This window comes from Phoca vitulina, unplaced genomic scaffold, assembly GCF_004348235.1.
Source record: "Phoca vitulina isolate PV1807 unplaced genomic scaffold, GSC_HSeal_1.0 scaffold7, whole genome shotgun sequence".
Lineage (NCBI taxonomy): Eukaryota > Metazoa > Chordata > Mammalia > Carnivora > Phocidae > Phoca > Phoca vitulina.
Window position 1 is genome coordinate 14,461,055 of NW_022589710.1, and position 19,102 is coordinate 14,480,156.

Here is a 19,102-nt window from a genome sequence, read left to right on the forward strand (position 1 = left end):
CTAAGTAAGAACCCAACACTTAAGAGACCCTATTTTATGAAGAGAGAAAGGAATGGCTGGAGAAACCTGAGGTTATTCCCGTTTATTTTCATCCTTTGAAATAACAAAAGCCAGTGTTCCTTTGCATAGCCCACTTGCTAGACAAACACTTCAAGTGCCATCCCACAAAACCAAATAAATTCTATGTGTGGTATATGAGGGGGTCAGAATGACAGTCCTTCCATATTTGCCACTGTAGAACTGAAGGTTTATTATGTCTCTTTTGAGGATACACTGGAGTAAGTGAATGATAACAGAACAGAAGCCTCTCAAGAAAATGATTATATAAGACGAACTCCACAAGCCACATTTTTTTTTAAAGATCTTGTTTATTTATTTGACAGAGACACAGCGAGAGAGGGAACATAAACAGGGGGAGTGGGGGAGGGAGAAGCAGGCTTCCCGCCAAGCAGGGAGCCCGATGCGGGGCTCGATCCCAGGACCCTGGGACCATGACCTGAGCCCAAGGCAGACACTTAACGACTGAGCCACCCAGGTGCCCCCACAAGCCACATTTTTAAAACAGCTTCATCACCTCTCATAGATTCAAAATCCTGCTTGGGGTATAGCCTAGTGTTTGGGAGTGCAGAGTGTCAAAACAAACTAGGTCATCAGTTCAGTCGCTGTTGCAAGAGCCTCTGCTCTCTCAACATAAAATGCGGATAGTGGTACCTATCTTGCCGTAAAGATTACTTTGGATAACTCATGTAAAAAGCCCTGTGCATAATACATGCTCAGTAAAGAGTACAAATTATTATACTTTCTGTGCTTTTTTCCCCCCTATAATAGTGAGGCTTTTTTTCAATTAAATTTATTTATTGCTTAAATGAGGTGACTGCATGAATTATTAATTAATCCCTGGGATAGTTGAATAAGATTAAAGTGAGGTTTTGGTTAAGAAGAATTCAATAAACCTCGTCTTGGTGGGGAAAATCATAGCATCTTAGGCTTACAACAACCTATGTCCCACGAGGAAGTAAAGATGGTCAGAAAGCAATGAATGAGATTTGCAAACAAGGCCAAGGTAAACCACTGAGTGAGCACTTTGGTTGTGTCTATGCACACCAAGAAAAATGAAAGATTAACAAGAATAATCTAGATAATTCATGCAGCAGAAAAGGGTTTCTCCTCTTCAATGATCCACATATTTTAATGAGTGTTTATTATCTTCAATTATTCAGTAATTGCTTTGAATCCACAGTTCATGTGTTGCATATATAGATACAGCCTATTTCTTTGAGATCCCATAAAGAGCAAAATGGCTGCTTAGTTGTACTATAGTCACAAAAAAGCAATTAGAAGGCAATCAAGCCATTTGGTTAAAGGCAGATCAAGAGAGTACAAATCTGAGGTTATAGTAGACCTTTATGAGTCATCCAGGGCTCAAAGGGTATTACAGCTTTAGGATCAGCCTAAAGAACATATCAGAACTTTTATGGCCTCTGAGTAGTTAAGGAAATACAATTTTACTCTTTCTTCTACCTATGCACTATATGGAGTTATTTATCAGGTGGAAGACAGAAGAAATAGACAAGATCCTAAGGCCTTTCCCATCAAAGCCCGTTTCATTTAAAGGTCCATTTTATTAGCCTGCACTGTTAGGTTGTGGCTGTAAACAAAATAAACTGGAGAACTGAGGCTACTATCCAACCAGTTCAGACCCAAAACTCCTGTTTTCATCCAAAATATCTAAGTGCTTTACATTCTGAATTATACAGATAATATCACAATTCTAAACACCACACTTCACTTTCCATGTATAGATAGACAGATGTCTGTTAACTACGGGATTCATTTGGGAACATAATTTATTCTGTTTCCTCATGCTGGTAATGAAGAACAAGACATTGAATGATAAAGTTTCTTGAAGTCATTGGCATGGCAAGATGAATTCCATTCTGGTCAATACATAGAAAATTTTATTTTTCTAAATTCATGAATTCAAACTAAATTTATACAATTCTTGAAGTTTTGAAGTTTGAAGTTTGTTTAAATGTAATCAATTTTAAAAGCAGAATTATACGCAGGTCAAGAGCTAAGAGAAATTTGTTTGGAAAAACATTTTCTATGTTATCCTTTGATGTATGGCTTTACTTCTATTGTCATTATCTTGGTTCAGGCCTTAATTTTTTCTTATTGTGACTATTGTGATGGTCTTTTAATTGGCCCAATTTGTCTCCAAGCTCCTAACCCTTCCAAACTCTCTTCCATGTCCTCACCACATTTTCAGATGCAAACTTCAGTATGACACTCTCTGGACTAAAGTTTTTCAATGACACCCCACTACCACTACCCTCATTGCTTCCCAGATAAAGTCCCAGTTCCACTGCATGTACGCAGAGCCTTCAAGGCCTGGCCTCTGACCACTTCCTCAGGCTCATTTCTCACTACTTACTCATTAATACCCATTACTAGCAGTTCTCCAGCTATGACATGCATTTCCTATCCCTGATGTTTTCCTGATGTTGCCTCCTCATTGCTCCCAAATGAATACCTAATCATCCTTAATACTCAGCCCAAGCAACACTTTCTTTGCCATTTTCCCTGATATCTACAACCCCCATATATGAATTGATCAATTCATCAATAGAATGGAGTTCCATTTGTTGAAATCCTACCCTATCTTCAAAGTCAGTCTTAAACACAGCTTTATCCATAAGTAGAATGACCGTATCATTTTTCTTCCAAACTGGAATGCCTTTGAGAATGGAGAAGTGTCTTATGTATAATTATCCCAGGACAATAAATAGAAGCTAGGACTATCCCAGGCAAACCTGGACATAAGCTCACCTTATCTGGAAAGGCCTTCATGATTAGCAAAAGTGGAGATGAGCCCTTCTACCTTGTTCTTCTCTTATGCCACTGCATCCTTGCAATTTACTCATGTATGTTTGTCTCATCCCTATTACCAAATTGTACTCTCTTCCAGAACAGGAATTATATTTTACTCATCTCTGTATTCTTTACTAAACCTGCCATACTGCTTCACATACAAAAAGCATTTTAAAATACTTTAAAAAATAAACAAAATTTAAAAAGAAAACACATGTTCACCTAGAACAGTTGGTAAGTGTGGTACCATTTATGGCAGTGTGAAGAAGCAAAACTAAGTATCTTCTAAATGATACTACTTGTAGGTTTTAGTCTAAGTAACAACACGTTCTCAACCAATCTTTATCAACTATGTCTTGAAATGCCAGGAATTTACACGTTATAATCTAGAGAAATGCTTTCTTATTTCTGCACTGGATTTCTGATATATTATGCTAATGAAGAAGAAATGGACATGTAAGCTTTTAATTTTTCCTTAATATAAACACCTTAGAGGAAATTATCTCCTGAAACTCTGGTTTATTTAAAAGAAAATTAGGCTTCTACTTGTTTTGAGAATTATTGTTCCACCTAATGTTGCTTATATGTCAAACAATTGAGAAATTCAAGAAATAGCTAAATTCTTTTATTCCAAATGAAAATAAGGTTATAAGGGGCGCCTGGGTGGCTCAGTTGGTTAAGTGACTGCCTTCGGCTCAGGTCATGATCCTGGAGTCTCCGGATCGAGTCCCGCATCGGGCTCCCTGCTCAGCAGGGAGTCTGCTTCTCCCTCTGATCCTCCCCCCTCTCATGTGCTCTCTCTCGCTCTCTCATTCTCTCTCTCAAATAAATAAATAAAATCTTTAAAAAAAAAAAAAAAAAGAAAATAAGGTTATAAGGATATATCAAAGAGAAATTTTATTCACTGATGATTTTGGAGATGCCATATTCAGTGGACAGACTGTAACTGATCATTAGCAAATTTTTACAAATATTTTTTTCCAAAGCTTATAAATTTCTCAAAGAATGTGAATGCAATATTGCTTATTAGCATCTTTGATCCAAAACACTTTTTTAAAATATAGTATAAAGGTAGGTGTTAGTTTTAATTTTGTACAAAGCAACCCTGTACAATACAGTTTTCTGATGAGATTGTAACCCCTATGTGGAAAATTTTCTCTTACATATAATCAAGTCTATTCTCAATGGACCAGCAATCCAGACTCAAGAAAGCATTATTCCTATAACTTAGATCTTGGCTTTGTCCATGACCATATGCCAGCCCTGGAAAAAGACAATTCCACTTCTCAAGTCTTGAATTTATCTCACACCATTTTCTGAGGTTAGAGTTTAATTTGCTCTGCTTAACTTAAAACCTATATACCTAGGTACAAACAAGAGATGACTTTCATAGAATGATGGATATTCCAGAGAACTACTTAAAATTATTATAAAATGTGTATTTAAGTAGATTTCCCCAGACTGGTCCTAACAAATATGCCCACTTTCTTTCCTACAAACTGTAACACACAATAAACACTAATACCATGGAACAATGTACCAATTCATTGCCAGATATCATCCTCCTTCTTAAGCAATAGATGCTGGATACTGTCCAAAATAACAGGCAAATCTGCTTTCATTTATTTATATCCTCTGCCTAATTTATGGCAGCTCATATAAAAAAACATAGCAAAAAATGGTATTTTTTAAATTAAAAAAAATCGAAACTAAGAGAAATTAGGTAGAATAATAAGATTAAACCAGGATTCAAGTTAGACTCTAAAATGTATACTGTAAGTTCCTGTACAATTACTAAAGGCAACCTGTAAATTTAACTCTGAACTTTCTAGCAGCCAAAGCAAAGAAGAACATACAATCCGTTAGAAAATTCTTAGAGTTAATATGATTTAAAAAAAACAAAAAACAGCAATATTTTTAGGAGAAACTCAGATTTCACAATCTGGGGGAAAAAATCTTCCCACAGATCCTCATTAAGAAAACTCTATAAGTTATGCTGGATGCTGTCCTTTTCTCCCCACTTCTAGTTAGTTGATTAGTTTTAATAATGCAATAAGTATCTATGAATCTACCACCCATAACCAAAGCTAGGACCTTGACATTAACCTACACCAATTCTATGGTCCCAACATAGCCCAATTGCCAGATTCCTACCAAAAGTAACTATCATCCTGAATCACATATTCCTCATTCCCTAGGTTCCTTTTTATATAAGGATATTGCATTTATATGTACTCCTAAAATTCTATTTTTTTCTTATTTTAATTGTTTCCAATTTTATTAAAATGAGTATCATTTTGTATGTAATTTTAAGGACTTGTTTTCTCAATTAATATTATATTTCTAAGATTCATCCACATTAAGGAAAACTACAAAGACAGAGATTTTTTTTTTTTTTTTAAGACAGAGATATTAATAAGATCAATGATTGCCAGGAGCTCAGGAGGGGATGGATGAATAGGCAGAGCATAGAGAATTTTTAGGGCAATGAAAATACTCTGTATGATATTTTAATGATGGATATATGTCATTATATGTTTATCCAAACCCAATACATGTATAACACCTAGAGTGAACTCCAAAGTAAACTATGGACTTTTGGGTGATCATGATGTGTCATGTAGGTTCATCCATGGTAAAAAAAAATGCACCATTCTGGTGAGTGAAGCTGATAATGAGGGAGGCTCTATGTATGTGTGAGCGTATAAGGGAAATCTCAGTACCTTCCTCTCAATTCTGTTGTGGATCAAACTTCTCTAAAAAAATTAAGTCTTTAAAAATTTTAAAGCAAACCAAAACAAGATTCATCCATATTATTGTATATTGGTGTAATTCATTTATTTTTATAGCCTCCATTGTGTGTGACTATAACACAATTTGTTCATTTATTCTCTCACTGGTGAGTGAGTTATTTTGTAGTTTTTGCTATTGTGAACAGTGGTGCTATGAATATTGTGTTCATGACTGCTGTTGAAAATCTACAGGACTTTCATCTAAGAGTGAAATTGCTGAGTCATCAAGTGTGGATCATATTTAACAATATCTCCTTAATAAATATGGCCACTTACATACAAGTGCTTCATAAAGGGTAAAATTTCACACAGTACATAAAGAGCAGGACATCAAAGTATAATTCACTTAAAACCATTTAATGCTTTCTGATAACATGACTTGATCCAGGGGTAATATTTATCTAGAAAAATAGATTGCTGTCCCACCATGAACATTATTCCTCTAAGTGAGCTCTAGGAAAGCAATGAGTAGTAGAGAACTCAAGGTTAACACTTCTGTCAGGAATCTTAAATGCAGACTGACTATGTGGTCAATTAAGAGTAGGAAAAATTATAAGCATTTATTCCTATATAACAACACTGCAGGAAGTTACCCATTGTTCCTTGAAGATTCTCTCTTTCCCTATGTCCTTTAAATGTTCCTAATGATATCAACTAGAAAAGCTTAATTGGGTGCTAAAGCCTCTTCCACATTTCTCCTTGGCATTTGACTCTCTCTGTAAACAAAGTGCTTCTTCCCTGCACTAGACCAGTTAGCCACACACAGCATGCGGATGAAGGCTTAGCGGTGAGACAGCAAACCTCTCCGAGGAAATCAAAGAACATTCACTAGCTTGCGGAAGAGCTGAAATTAGGATCCAGAGAGAAAAAAGATAGAGATGTAGGAAGCCAGATCAAGGAGGACTTTTAAGAGATATCAGTCAGCATCTACGGGATCCATAGGTAATCGGGAGCATTGATGGGTCTCAGCCTAAACCTTACTTTGTGTTAACTCTGCCCTTCTGATTTAAATCCTGTCCTTGTCTGTGACCTTGACTTCTTCCAGAGTACCTGGTGTTATTTGCAGTGATATTAACTCTACTCACTTCTAAGTAAATACTTCTGATTAGGTCTTGCCCTGGTACCCCCCTTCCCAGGCTTATTTGTCACAGCAACTAGGAACCAGAAAAAGTGGTACTAAGTATCAGGAGACATCTGAGTCTTTAACAAAGCAAAGGAAAAAGAATTGTTATTTAAAAAAAAAAAAAAAGTAGTGTGCTGAGTTTACCAGACCTCTTGCTTTAGCTCTTTTCAAAAGTCTTCAGTGGGAATCACTTGATCTTTATTAGCTTAAAGCTAATGTTCTCCCAGAGGAGCCTGCCACTTACAGGAAAGTGCTCCCTGGCTTTTCATTTCAATGTGTTGAATGTGTTCAGCTTATTTGGAGCTGGAAGGATAAACAAACAGAGAAATCTGCCTTCTCTTTGCATATCCAGATCCAATCACCAAGAAAAACCTTGAAAAATCAAAATATTAGCTCCTATCTCCTCCTTCCCAAACTACACATACACTAAACAACCGATGAATTCGAGGCAAAGGTAAAGTTTGGCTTAAGAAGAATAAATCCAAGTTCTCCACATGGTGGAGGAGGAGTTACAGAGTCAATGGGAGGAATTAGGAAATGAGACAACTTCCCATGTTCTTCTGAGTTTCTATAATGTGGCTTTAGTGTTTTATTAGGAACATTATATACCCCCAAATAGTTAATAACACAATGTACAACATACAGATTCAGTGAGGCATGGTTCCTTTATATTACCCATTCCTTTATATTAGCCATTTCCATAGCTAATGGATACTGGTCCAGACCTTTCTGACATTGTCTCTCAATCACTAGGGGATACTACTATAAAAGAAAAAGCTTAAAGTTTAGACGAAAAATGTCAAAGATTATAAATACTATCTCTTTTTAGATTGACCAGTGATCTTCTTAAGTATGAAGGGGGGTTCCCAAAGTGTACAAATATCAGACATTGTGCCAAAGAAAGTAAACAGCGATGTATGCAGGGAATATACAAAACCATGATATTTCCAGAGGAAATTAGGTGTGAGCTCAAATAATCAGACATAAATCTAAAAGAAATCTAAATCTCTGACACACATTTCTATTCCTTTTATATTTCACTCACAAGTTGTATTTGTGAAAAGCTCAGGGAAAAAAAATATAATAATAAATTGAAGAAATTTTCTGCATAATTCATGATCTAAAATACATGTTTGCATGTACTATCTAGAAAATTCAAGTAAATGGGAAGAATTTTTTCTTTTTGGTTTAAATTATCTACATAAGTGCCTCAATATTTGCTTGAATGCAAGTAGACTCAGCCTTAATATATGTGTATTTCCTTAAACAGCAACATACAGAAAAGAGGTGTGACCTAGTCTACTGTCATTGTGGACCATCTCGATTTCACTTCCATGTCCTTGGTTGCCCCCACTCCACCTACAATGCTTCCAAGGCCTTGCTTCCATTAAAAGAAAGTTTTTTCACAATTTACTGATTTTATAGGCTTTTATTCAATGATTCATCAGGCAGCATCCAATCTAGCAGATAGAAAGGAGCACTTCAGAGCTGTACAAGGCGAGAGATTTTTATAGACCAAAGTGAGCAGGAACAAGGAAGTTATACTTTGGCATGTGCTGATTTGTTAAAGCAGGGTAATGTTCTTTATATAAAGCAAAGGAAAGTTTTGGAGCCAGGTCAGGTAACTCGTGTTGAACAGGCAAGCGCTGACCAGTTGCCCTAGGCCTTCCTTTTCTACAAGAGCTGAGCAAAATGTTTTGGGTAACTGACATGGGGTTTAGCATGAGTAACTTTGTCTTGGGCTTAATCTAGTTATTTTAACACCTCTCTTCCTTACCTATCCCGTTTTTATGTATGTATATGACGAGATAGTACAGAAACCCTATTGTGAGCACCAAGACATGCGTAGGCTTCTGTGCCCCACCCACTCCCTCATCAACATACACTGAATTGTCTTCTTCTAAGTAACATCAGTGAATTGAGAGAATGAAAATAAAGCAACTTACCAGAAAAACCTTGTATCGTAGAAGGATGAAAGAAATCTGGAAAGGGGAATAAGTGGAGGGCAAGAGCTGAGATCATCAGTAGGAGACCCCTTTAAATGAGTCCCCATGATGGTAAACTAGAAAGAAGAAGAAAAAAAAAAAAAAGGCTTGGTAGAAGACCATACTGTGAAGGCCACATGAAAGCTATCAAAACAGGGACGCCTGGGTGGCTCAGTCGTTTAAGCATCTGCCTTCAGCTCAGGTCACGATCCCAGGGTCCTGGGATCGAGTTGTGCATCCGGCTCCTTGCTCAGCAGGGAGCCTGCTTCTCCCTCTGCCTGCCACTCTCCCTGCTTGTGCTCTCTCTCTCTGACAAATAAATAAATAACATCTTTTTTTTAAAAAGCTATCAAAACAAACATATATTTTGTAGTATAAAACCCCAAGGATGAAACCAATTCTGGTCTTAACATAAATTGATTGAAAACATTTCATCCTTATGCACACATACATATGCAGAAATATATATTATTTGGTGGTCATTACTAATAGTTCTTGTAAAAGCATACAGAACACACCTGATTTCAAGTTGGTTAAACAATTCTGAAAAGTATCATTTTCCTGTGTCCTTTATGAAGAATCTGAAAAGTCTAGGTAACAGAGGCATACTTCAACATCTAACATCTGAGTTCATCAGCTCAAATACAACACTGACATGTTACCAATAACATAAAACCTTTTCTGGTGCCATTGATGTTTTGCAACTTTTAAGAGCCCTAGGATATTTTTGTTCCCACTGATTACTCAGTATCTGAAAATCATTTTTAGTCAGGTTAAACAGGGAAGCTGAAATCAGATCTATTACCCATTCAAACACCCTTTATTTTATAACCTTAATAACTATTAACCCACAATTTTATATTTCAGTTGCCTTCTGAAACTTGACATAAAATTATCTTTTAATATTTATTTTTTATACAATAGACAATATAATTACCATCTATTAACTCATAACTATTATAAACATCACCAATATAATTACTGTTAACAAAATAGAATGACTCATACTGAGATTAGTGTTATTAATATCAACGTACTGACATTAGAACAATAACAACACAATTGCTACTTCTTTGCACCATCTTGAAGGGCCATCCCTTCCACTCCCAGCAATAGTTCTTAGCAACTTTAACCTCAACTCCTGAAATCTAAAATGTAAGTATACATCTTAAGGCTACCCAAATCATATCAAAGAAATAAGTCCTATTTTATAATATCTTGGCATATGCAAACAATTGCTAAAATCACAAGTTTATACTTCTTCATACCCATTAGCAGAAGCACGATCTAATGCACTGCATGTATTCCCAGAAGATTTCAAAGAGCTTCTGGGGAAGGAGCTACTCCTAAGGAAGCAGAGAATTGAAGCACACAACACTGACTGGAGATCCAGGGACTGACATTACCAGAGAGGGATGTGGCTGAATATGTAGAGCCTATAGTCTACCACTGGGATTGTTTTCTGAGCCAGCCCTTATGGACCACACTAATTTCATTAAATAAAATTCTTTCTCATGGAATTTGAAATTTCAAGATACAGCAGATAAAATTTAAATGTTATATAAGAGTGGTAAATCATATGTTGCACATAAATTTAAATGTGCTTCGTATTCTAATATTCTAATACTCTAATACTCTAACTTAAAACTTTACTTTTTTAAAAGATTTTATTTATTTATTTGAGAGAGAGAGAGACAGAGATAGTGACAGAGAGCAAGAGCAGGGAGGAGAGGGAGAAGCAGGCTCCCTGCTGAGCAGGGAGCCCAACTTGGGGCTTGATCCCAGCACCCTGGGATCATGATCCAAGCGGAAGGCAGATGCTTAACCAACTGAGCCTCCCGGGCGCCCCCTAACTTAAAACTTTAAAAATCTACATGCTGTGCTCTCAGAAGTCATCCAGAGTATATGCTAACTATATAGAGATCCATAGTCACCATGAGCCACCACCATTGATCACTCATCCTTCAGTTGTTAACTAAGTAATATGTGAGTCTATGTACATAGGCATAAATAGCATGTATTTATGTAATAAATATTTATGATTATTTATACATTATACAAATTGTTTCACCACTTACATTTAAAATGTACAGAACACAAGTATGAATCTAATCCTGAACTTCCATAACAAGAGTTTTTACAATCTCTCCTCACACTTACCAATTCATAATAGGGAATCATATTCTGGTCATGTTGTGGGTCACCTTGTCCATTTATATTAAAATTCTAATTTGCTCTGGGCCTATACACCTAAGCAGTGGATGAAATAACTCTCAGTAGAATAATTTCATTTGAAAGATATTATTCTTTCTAGACCTATGCTCATGAGTGCTTTGAAAAGGGGCTATATCCCTGTGGTGGTCATTAGAGATGTTCACACACACCCTGTTTTCCCCTATTTTGAGCATATGATAGCATAGCACGCCCTGACTACTTTGAAGTTAGGCATCTCCAGGTCATTTACTTTGGCCAACCAAATGGGACTGAAAATTACATGTGTCCCTCTAGCCTTAAGAAACAGTACATAATTTGCCAAGTTCCTTTTTTTCCAGCCTTGGCAATCATGGGAGAACATCTTGAGATAAGGGCTCCAAGTGACCACAGTCACTGCAATGACTCACAGTAGACATTTAGCATAAGCAAACATTTACCAGAAATACACGTTTATGGTGTTGAGCCAATGAGATTTGGCAGTTGTTACTTCAGCAAACTTAGCCTATTCTGACTTAGTTTCTTAACGATTCCAGAAATTTCTCGAAATTCACTCTTAAAGCAAGTGTAAGCCATCTAAGAGTCTTTAAAATAATAAATACTGGTAAAATCACAAATATGATGTTAAGTTGATAAGTGCAGAGTATTATAGATCAACTCTGGCAATTATTATAGACAACTTCAAGCAGTAATTGAAGCAATAAGTCCAGTCCTCAGACTCTGAAATATCCAAGTTTAATTAATACCTTTACCCTAAATAAAACTGATTATACAGTAAACCAAATGGCATATTAGGACACCTTAGAAAGACCCTTAGATAGATGAGTGATGATTTTTTAAATTTCACTCTGCCTTTACATTTTCCCTCTATAAATTATGTCTACACAACACCGGCATATAAATCTTTCTAAAACCATAATATCATCTCCCTAATTCAGAAACTATAATATATTCCTACTATTTTAAAATCAAAACCAAACTCTTTGACCCTGGCACTGAAGGCCTCACCAACTCTACGTGTATTTCCCACCTAATGTGCACGCCTGCCATTCTCATCCCAATCTGATCAACCAGTCTCTTCACCCCACACACTGTGTTCTTTCCAGTCTGCTCCACCCACTAACAATCTCTAAACTCTCACAATACTTAAAGTGTATACATAATTCAGTATTTGATTATAGATGAGTTTCTAGTTAGTATTGTGGATATACATACGTTATCCTTTTTTACCCCCGTTAACTAAATCACCAGCTCTCTAAAGGAAGCAACCTGCCTTCCAATGCCCAGCAAACTCTGAATAGATTATACATACTTAGAAAATTTATGTTAATTTTTATGACTTTTGAGAATAGCAATAAATGCAAAATAACAAGGATGCACCAAAGCAAAAAGTAGAAAATGACATTAAAAGATTCTAAATTATTTAAAAACAACAAGATCTTGTGTATGCCTCCTTAAAACAGAGGATTTGTTTTTTCAAACAAAAGCTTCTTCTTGCAAATAAAACAGTGGCTTGACTCCCACAAAAAGGATCAATGTACATCCCAAACAAAATTAAAATATATGTATGGATTTGCCTGGATATGAAATCCCAGGCTTTACTGGAGAAAGTGGAACTCACTGAGAGAGGACAAAGCATACTTCTTAAGAACCAGGTAAAACATCAACTCACATGCATTGGCATTAATTGTCAAAGCAGACCTGAAGCATGAACAGGTGGGCCTCACATAATTCTAACACACAGCTCCCTGAAGAGACAGGAACAGACTAGCAGTTCATTGAGTTCAGATCACCAGGTTCACAAACAACCTCTGCTGTAAAGACAATCAGACCAAAACTCTGCTCGTAGTGGACTCAGAACACGGATGTTTGTAGCTGGCTTTTCCACTGCGCAGTAGGTAATGAGCCATGCTCTAATGAGTTCACGCACTGAAATCACTGGGCTGTAAATTCCCTGTGGGAAGCTGTCCAATAAGTTTGCATTTGGAGAAATATTGTATTTTAATATCATTTATACATGATCAAAGAGATATTCCAGATGGATTTTTATTTCCTCATAGGCTGATTGTTTTATTAAGTGTTAATAAACTATTGAAAATGTATTACTACAATTACATTTGCACAGATAATAGACCCTCCCCCTTGTCTGACTGGAATAAATTTGCATAGAAGACTAAAAGATAAACTGTACTGCTCAAATTGAAAGTGATTATATTCCAAATTCTGTGGATGGCAACATGTTTTATTTCAAGGTGATAAATTTCTGATGGATCAAGACTCTTTTGATTCACAGTTTTACATATAAGGTCTGAGTCCTCATCCACAGCCCTACTTTCCCCAAAAAACATTTAATATTCCCACTTTCAAAGCCTTTCATGATCAACAGCACAGAAGTGAACTGTACTAATTACCTCTCTTGACTCTTGAGCAGAATTCTTAGGTAGAGCATATTCATGTCCTGGAGAACCAGGAGGAGGATCCCCTGTGAAGAACCAAGAAAAGCATTATAGGCAGACTTCAGGGCATTGCTATTTCATAAGTTTTGATTATGTCCAAGGACCAAAATGTTTCTTTCAATATGTGCCTTCATGTCAAAACTGAAATAAAATTTGTGGAATTCCATGAGATATATTAGTGCAAGGGAATTTGCTGTGATCATGCAATGTTTGAAATGAAAATGTGTATTTAGCTGAACCATTCATCTTCCTTATTTCACTATTGCTTTTTTTTTTAAAGATTTTATTTATTTATTCATAAGAGACAGAGAGAGAGGCAGAGGGAGAAGCAGGCTCCCTGCTGAGCAGGGAGCCCGATGCGGAACTCGATCCCAGGACCCTGGGATCATGACCTGAGCCGAAGGCAGATGCTTAACCATCTGAGCCACCCAGGCGCCCTCACCATTGCTTTTTATAAGGATTATCACCACCTGGCCTTGCCAAATGAAGCTTCCTGCATCACTGCCACTCAGCAAGTGTGCTTGATATGTGCTAGGATCCTTTCAGGACAGTTTTGGAAGAGATTATTGTTAGATCACCTTGAAAATGTATCATGCAGATAAACTCCTATCTCCATTATGCAATTCTATTCCCCCAAGGGGGACTTTATAATTCATCTATAGCTTTACCATTTAGAAGACAAGATATTAATAATAAAAAGTTAACATCAGAACAAATCATCAAGCCATCTGATGATTTCCATGTAAGAAGAAAGCAATTTTTAAAATGCCACTGGAGTGTCTACTCATGCACAATGAAGGAAAAAAACAAAGCATGACTCAATCTAGGCAAAACACATACACACTTTGCATAATTTGGGGCAAATCATCTGTTCTGTGTACAGCAGTCCCTGCCCTTACTGCCGTGTTGCTTTCTGCAATTCTGTTTACTTGCAGTCAACCACTGTCTGAGCGCAGATGATCCTCCTTCCGATGTATCCTGAGTAGACTCACTCTACATCACACCGCCTACAGCATGTACCCTACTTCATATCATCATGTAAGCATTTTATCATCTTACATCATCACAAAAACAAGGGTGAATACAGTACAAAATTTTGAGAGAGAGAGAGAGACTATATTCCTATAACTTCTTCTTTTTTTTTTTTTGGATAAATGTACATTTATTTATTTTTTGATGTAGTGTTCCATGATTCATTGTTTGCGTATAACACCCAGTGCTCCATTCAATTACAGTATATTGTTATAATTGTTCTATTTTATTATTAGTTATTGTTGTTAATCTCTTACTGTGCCTAATTTATAAATTAAATTCTATCGTTGGTATGTCTGGATAAGAAAAAACATAGTATATTATAGGGTTTGGTATTATCCATCGTTACAGGCATCTACTGGAGGTCTTGGAATGTATCCCCCATGGATAAGGGGTAGGACTACTGTGTAGGCTTTCTATTCTGTAAAAAAAAAATCTGGCTTTACTAATAAATGCCTCTGATTACTAATGAATCGTTGAACACTACATCAAAAACTAATGATGTACTGTATGTTGGCTAACTGAACATAATAAAGAAGAATAAAATAAACTCCCAAATATACAAGTATAAATAAGTCAATACATATACATATGTAAGAACAAAGTTTTATGTTAACTAAAGTAGAAACACTTCAATTTAACTTCAATTAGTTATCAAATGATTGGAAAATATTTATATTCTTTAACTCAATAATTCACATCTAGAATGTGTAATTTTCTAGATGTTATCCAAACAATTATCCAAACAATTATGTATTAAAATATTTACTGAAACACACTTTCAATTAGGAAAAAATAGAAACAACTAAATGATTACAGTGAACTGAAATGTATATAAAGATGCAGCTATTTAAAGTTTTCCAAAAATGTTAATTACTTGGGGGAAAGATAATAATGTTATGTTTAAAAGGATGCAAAATTATCCATAGAGTATGATCTCAATTTTGAAAGACGCATATGTACATACATCACGTACAAACAAAAACCTGGAAGAAAATATATAAATATACTAGCCATTTTTATTTCTGGGTGATTTTTATTTTCTGCTTTATACTTCTATCTTTTTAAATGTTTTAAACAGTTGTGTATTTTTTTATTTCAAAAAGAGAAAAATAAATATTTTTAAAGGAATATTTACCTAAATTAATGAAAGAAAATGGAAGCAAAATGAATATTTTATCATGTAGAGGTGTTACAAAATAGCATACCAGGCTGTCTCCATGGGGTGCTCCTACTCTGCTTTCAGTGCTCATTTTAAGCCTGTCTTTTAGGAAGCGCTGCATGATCACACCTCACAAGCAGAACTGAATCTCTCCCCGCCACACACAGCCCAACCTCTGGTGGCCTCAGGACCCCGGGCCCCACGGCTACATTCTCACCACACGGTGGGTGCACCGTGCAAGTCGGGTACCTGTGCATTAGCATGACGCCTTTGGCCTATACCAGGGATAACAAGAAAATGTTCTATGAAGCGACTCCCTGTATTTAATGCAAGGACATTTCTGAAAGTGAAATATTGTTCCCTAATTACCCATAATCCTCCCATGAGGATCAATTGGGGAAAATTCTCTCTGGGCTCAATTTCAGGAATAGTCACGCTTTTCCAGGGCAGCATCGTTGATTTTCATCTTGTAAACACTGTGAATCCTGTAAGTAACCATGTTTCCCTCAACTTGGCTACTAGAGAGTTTAGTGCTCAGTTTGTAACCCACCTCCGACAAAAAACTGCACAGCACGCTTTTAATGTATGCCCCTTACCAGGAGTTTCATGTTACTTCCAGACATTCTCTTTTCCCTCTTACCCCTATTTCTTCACTTTTAAAAAGCCTATCTGATCTTGGTGTTTAAATGTACCGTTGTATACTCTTAAAACTTTCTCTTTTTTTTTAATATTTTATTTATTTATTTGACAGGGAGAGAGAGAGAGAGCACAAGCAGGGGGAGCAGCAGAGGGAGAGGGAGAAGCAGTCTCTCAGCTGAGCAGGGAGCCTGATGTGGGGCTCGATCCCAGGACCCTGGGATCACGACCTGAGCCACCCAGGTGCCCCACTCTTAAAACTTTCTTGAAACCAGGCATGTTACATATAAATCAGCTAATTAATAAAACAAACAACTTAGGTTCATTTTTGTGCTATTATTTTCTGTACTATTGTACAAGTTTATATTTTCTATGTTAGAGTAAATGTTACTTGATTACTGAATTTATTTATTATTCTTCATGAAGACAAAATGTTTCTATATTGCATATTTTTTAAAGCATCTGAATAATTAATTGGAGAGGGGTGTTTGTTTTTTCCCCAGATGGTTGGTGACTTGTCAAGAGGGTCACCATGTGAACGACACTGTTTTCTACCACATCATAAAATGACTAGGTTGAAATTTTAATTTATTCTAATGACCAAAATCTTAATTTACAACATCAACCATGTTTTAAAATATTCACACATCTGTTCCAGTTACATTGCAATGGCAAAGATGCATTTCTTTTTTATTTGGCAAGCACTACAAATATATCTGTTATTTACTAGCGTGTTCCCTCATCTATCAAGGTTGCTCAGAGCAGACAGCATTTAGTGATTAAGTAAGGCATGGCAAAGAATGATAAAAAAGAAAAATGATTTCAGCCATAGTTATGTTAATTCAGGAACGTCAACTATAAATGTTAACTCTCCCATCAAGTAAGTATTTCCCAAAAGGAAGCTTGACCACCATTTCAACACGGCCTCAATAAATATAATTAGTTCAGTCAGAACATTCATTGTACTGAGCTTTCTTTTTTGCTAGTTGGTTCCAGAGCAGAGTCTCAAATTAAACTGAGACCTTGAGAAACCCCCAAAGACCAGCCCACAGTGAAATTAAATGGGTAATGGCAATAGGGAGAGGAAAATATTTTAATGGAACATTTGATTTCATGAATTTAGGTCCTCTCTCTGACTTATTTTTCAAAGCACATTTGGGGTCTTTAGGGTTTTTTTTTTTCCATCTTATTCATACTTTATCATATATTTCTCTAGGGCATCTCTCTAAAGGATATCTGGAGAGGCAAAGAAAATGCCATCAGTTATCAGCTCCCCTAGAGCACTTTACTTCTAAAGAAGGCCCTCTCCTGGTTATTTATGGATAAATACAATTCTGTATTCTCCTGGGTATTCCCCCCAAGTGGTTAAATAAAATATAGTGATTAAATAAAATATAGTAAAGTGATTAAATAAAATATAGTAAAGATATTTTTAGAGAAACCATGTGTAATGAAATACCTTTGAGACAGAAAAAAAAAGATGAAATGACATCTCTATTGACTCTCCATTTAGACAGCTCATCTGCAGCAGCAGCTCATAACTCTCTAGGAAAACTCGGGTCTGAAACTCTGCTTGGCAGTATGAAACTGTTACACTGTAACTTGGCTGACCCGAGGTCAAAGTTTGGAGGAAAACAAGCAGCCTTGAAGATCGAGGCAGATTCTCTAAGGCTAGATAAACAGGCAGCTGAATCAGAGACAGAAACATTAGCTAAGACAAGGGTCCCGTTGTTACCAAAGGTTTATACAATCTTTCATTTTATAACAAACATTGACTGAGCAGCTAAGGCATTACTAATATTTACTAGTATCCCAGGCACTCTGTTAGGCCCCAGGATTCCAAAGACACGTGAAATATGGTTACCTCCCCCAGACAGCACAGTGGAACACAAAGATAAAGTAACAGCCATAGGCGCTCTCCTTTATTAGGGCTTACTCTGTACCAGGCACTGTGCTATGCACTCTACATGACTTTTCTCATTGACTCCTTACCACAACCCCAGGAAATTTTTTTTCCTTCCTTTACAACTCTCCTGGGACATACAAAAGGTAAGGAGAGTACCATACACATGAGGTTGACTCCAGCCCAGATTCCTTGCCAATTTGCACAGTGGAGCCCCAAGAAGGCAGGCACCATCACTTTTCCCACATTACAGTTAGGAAATAGAAGTTCAGAGAAGCTAAGTCACTTACGAAAACCAAACCGCTAGTGAATGGCAGGACCAGACCTCCTAACTATACTTTTTACCATGTCTGAAACATCAAGGGACAAGAAAAGGAGATTCATTAAAGAAGCAGTGCAAATAGTCAATAAATCTATGATAAAAATGTAACTTCTCCAGTATGAAAGAATGTAAATTAAAATGAGATATTTGTCATCAAATTGGGAAATTGATTAGGTTGAAATTTTAATTTATTCTAATGTCCTGTAGTCTGTCTAGAGTCCAGAGCTGACAAAGTAGCAGGCCCTCATATCTGCCAGTAGAAACACAAAGTGACCCCTTCTGAGAGGACAATTTTACAATATTAATTGGCTTGACAAAATGAATATGTAAAACTAACAATTCAACTTCTAAGTTTTTACCTTAGGAAATAATAAAAATGAGTCAAATATTTTCTATCTATTTATTTATACATTTCACTCAGTTAATAAGTATTTGCCAGGCACCTGGGATAGAATGGTGAGCAAGTCTCCATTCAGTTGAAGGGTAATGATGCTCCTTATAATATTACTCACATAATAGCCAAAAAATTGGAAATAATAGGGGTCAAATAAACTATGGCACATCCATAAAATGCAATAAATTGCAGCCTTAAAATAAAATACGATGCTG

The 19,102-nt window shown here is 36.3% G+C and overlaps 1 long non-coding RNA gene across 2 annotated transcripts; it reads right to left on the bottom strand.

Moving 5' to 3' along the window:
• Positions 1–8,737: 8,737 nt before the first annotated feature.
• LOC116632916 lies at positions 8,738–13,465 on the bottom strand. Of its 2 annotated transcripts, none has more exons than XR_004299532.1 (3): positions 13,394–13,465; positions 12,655–12,796; positions 8,738–8,848 (listed from the first exon to the last, which is right to left on the bottom strand). It is a non-coding gene; the product is annotated as an uncharacterized LOC116632916 (long non-coding RNA). The 2 variants fall into 2 exon arrangements; XR_004299531.1 differs by having other exon boundaries at positions 12,655–12,793; positions 13,394–13,455.
• Between the last annotated feature and the right edge of the window lie 5,637 nt (positions 13,466–19,102).